This window comes from Corvus brachyrhynchos, unplaced genomic scaffold, assembly GCF_000691975.1.
Source record: "Corvus brachyrhynchos isolate BGI_N302 unplaced genomic scaffold, ASM69197v1 scaffold34, whole genome shotgun sequence".
Lineage (NCBI taxonomy): Eukaryota > Metazoa > Chordata > Aves > Passeriformes > Corvidae > Corvus > Corvus brachyrhynchos.
In genome coordinates this window covers 3,668,086-3,671,738 of record NW_008238126.1, presented here as the reverse complement: position 1 = coordinate 3,671,738, position 3,653 = coordinate 3,668,086, and positions in this window count along the sequence as shown.

The following is a 3,653-nucleotide window of genomic DNA, read 5'->3' as shown; positions in this document are numbered from 1 at the left end:
GGCCGCTGCTCCTGAGTGGACCCACGCCAGGGAAGTTCATGGAGAACTGTGTCCCATGGGAGGGACCCCACGGCCTCACTGGGGAAGACTCCTGTCCTGGAGCAGTGGAAGAGAATCTCGGTGATGGACTGACCAAACCCCCGTGCCCTGTCTCCCTGCACTGTCGGTGGGAAGGAGGGAGGGCTGGGGGGAAAAGGTGTGTTAAGGGTTTATTTTACTTCTCATTATCCTCTGATTCTGTTAGCAATAAATTCACTTTGTAAGTTTAAGTTAAGCCTGTTTTGTCCTTGAAATGTTATCTCCCAGTCCTTATCTCAACTAATGAAGCCTTCATTAATTTTTTTCCCCCTCTCCTCTGTCCAGCTGTGGCAGGGGAGGGTGAGCGAGCGACTCTCATGGGTGCCTGGCATCAGGCCAGTGCCAAAGCACAACAATAGTCTAATTCGTTGGAGTGGACTACGTCTCCCCTTTACCAAACTCTCCTTGTTTTTCATGCATAGAGATGATCCTTTATTTTTCTGTACATATACACTGGGTGCTGTATTTTTGTCTCTAAACTGAGAATTTTAGTGTGTCACCAAAAACACTCTCTTAAATGTCTTGTGTCTGATCTTTATTTTAATTGAAACAGGCTGGTAAAGTAATGCTCATACAAGCTGCTAATGCGTATGTAGTTTATCTTCATTTAATGAAATGTCAGGTTTAGGACAGGAGAATCGTGGAGTTTCCTAAGCTGTGAGGAATTTCAGAGTAATGAGATTGTGTTTCCAACATTTCCAGAACTGTTTGAACTTTCCAAAGTAGTCATAAGGGCTATACATGAAGTGAAACACTTTGCCTCCTTATAGTTTGTTCCCCTTTAATTCTGAAAGGCAGTTCTGAAAGGTGTGCTGTCACTGATCGGCATGTACAATTCACACTAAGGCCATTGGGAGCTGGTACACAGATCAGCATCAGTGGATGTTCCCAAATACACCTTCCTCTCAAAATAATTGAGAAACGTGGTTTTACTGTGTAGTTTTTCACCACAAAAAGAAAAAAAAGAAAAATAACTCCTGCCCACAATGATTCTATGTCATTTTTTCCCCTTTAGAAAATGCCAGAAATGTCAGTGCATGACCTTGCATGGGGCAAAGCACACAGGCTTTAAAAGCAGCTCGCTGTGCTGCTACCTAATTCCTACTAAAGAGGGAAAGAAGTTAAGAGGCAAACAGCTGATAATTTCTGATTACATGGGGATGAAATTTCTCATTTTGATGCTCTTTTCTGTCATAGAATGAAAGACTATCCCCAGTTGGAAGGCACTCACAAGGATCATTGAAATCCAACTCCTGGCCCTGCACAGAACAGTCCCAAGAATCCCACAATGAGCCTGAGAGCATTGTCCAAATGCTTCATGAACTCTTACCAGGCTTGGTGCTGTGACCACTGCCCTGCAGAGCGTGTTCCAGTGCCCAACCACCCTCAGGGTGAAGAACCTTTTCCTAATACTCAACCTAAAATATCCAATAGCCCAGCTCTCCTGTTGAATTATAGGTAAAATTATTTCAGTCTTTTCCTGCATGGATTATTCCTAAACAGAAGCACATGGAGATGGTTGAATAATGACATGAACTGAATAGTAGGCAAACATATAAAACAAAGACATGGTGCATTGCACCAGTACAGCTGTATTCAACTACAGCAGTTCAAAGTACTGCCTCACAGACTGATTCAAGAAAATGACATTTCCCCTCCAGCCCCATCTAGGTTATTTTGCTGAAACTGCTGAAAAGCAGAGTATTCTTCATAACAGGTGAAAGTTAAGTCTCGTGGGAGGCAATGAGACTCTTCTTGTTATCTTCATGATTGTTTTCCATTTTCTTACCTTCATTACTCAGAGGCATCTGTATATTTACCGATTATGAACAATAACATGAAAACATACATGGTAAACTGAAGCTTTCAATATAGCCCCAGAAAAAATTTCCCTTCCTAAGGCAGAGTGGAGTTTCAAGACTTTTGACCTCAGTATTGTGAAGTACTGTAAATGTATCCACTTATGTATTTTCTCATCTATGAAAGGAGAAATACAAAAAAAAAAAAAGCAAAACTGAATTTGAAACAAGTCAGAGGCATGAAATAAAATGCTATAAATACAATATATCTTTTATACCACAAAGTTCGTATGATTCAAAAGAGGAGGTGTGGGGAAAGGCTATTGAACTTTCCTTGGAAGGTGACAGAAATAAATCTCCTACTCTAATTTATCAGCCACTATGGGACTAGAGTCTGTCCAATCAGAAGACATTGAGACCTATATAGGAAGTGCAGGAAAAAAGTAAAAGGAACACCCCAGAAGTTCTAACCTTAACAAACTCAGACTCACAGACTTCAAACAGGCAAGAAAAAAAGTCAATAGACACTGTAATAGAAGAACAGTGTTCTTTAGACAGAAAAAGTCTCTGATAAATGATGATAGGTGTATATTCACCCTTTAAACCAATGAGATACTGTGCATTTATTCTAACACCATATTTTGAAATTTGGAGAAGTTGTAAACAGTGGTATGATGATGTGGAAGTTAAGGACTCACCACATTGGGTTCTTAGACTCTTCTCACCATTTGGGATTTTTCCTTTTCTGTCCCATTGACACGGCTGAGAAGGGTACTTTGGCTAAAAGGAGTTCTAAGATTTACACAACAGAATTGCTCTGTTTGAGTCTTAATCATAAAACCTTGCAGGAATCTAAAGTGCACCCTAAAGCTTGCTGACCTTTGGGGCTGGGTGGGCGTGTATGACCATGTGGTGATGAGGGGAGATGTCCCCATCAGGACACTCTGTGAACTCTGGTGCTGTCACTACAAAGGGCAGCAGCCTGAGCATCTGGGGATGTGTCACCCACTCTTTTATCCTGCAGGAAGGATCTATCAGCACATGGTGGGCCTTGGCCAATGTTCAGCATCCAGAATGTGGCAAAGCAGGGTAACTGCAAAGTTATGAGCTGCTGATTAACAGCTTACAGTAGCTAAATAATGTTAATGATGCCTTCGCCCTGTAATTAGTGCCATGAGGTTTATGTAATGTTTCTTGCTCTTCTTATACTCATGTAATTGAGCTCCATTACGCGTTTTTAGACAACTTGTTAATTTCCTATTCAAAACATTGAGAACAGACTGTAAGGTTTTTAAGTTTAATTCTACTTGGTTAGTTTCATGCATTAAATGTCTTGCAGGGATGTTTGTTTTGGCTTGAGCCACTCTGCAGTGCCACAAGTTGCATGTCCCCTGAGTTCCTTGTGCATTTTTTAAAGATCTTCATGTTTCAGGTAATTGGACTGGGAACTGTTTTCTGTGCACTGGTTGCAGATTAAGGAAATTAAGGGAGCAACAGTTAGAAAGGTGCGTTTCTGATTTAATTTGCACTTTGGAATGACAGAGCTATTCAATCAATTTCAGAGCACTGCTATTATTCTGGAAGACTGCCAGCTGGGGAAGTATAACTAACTTTTTAGCTGGATTTGAAATAAACAAAATAGAACAGGGAAGCAATTGGCACTGTTGTAATACAAAAGAACAGAAGGTTTGCAGAACAAGCTGACTTCAATAGGTGTTGACTTTTAATTAAAGAGGAAGTAATTATTTTAAAAATCCTTTCTTTGCAAGGCATCTG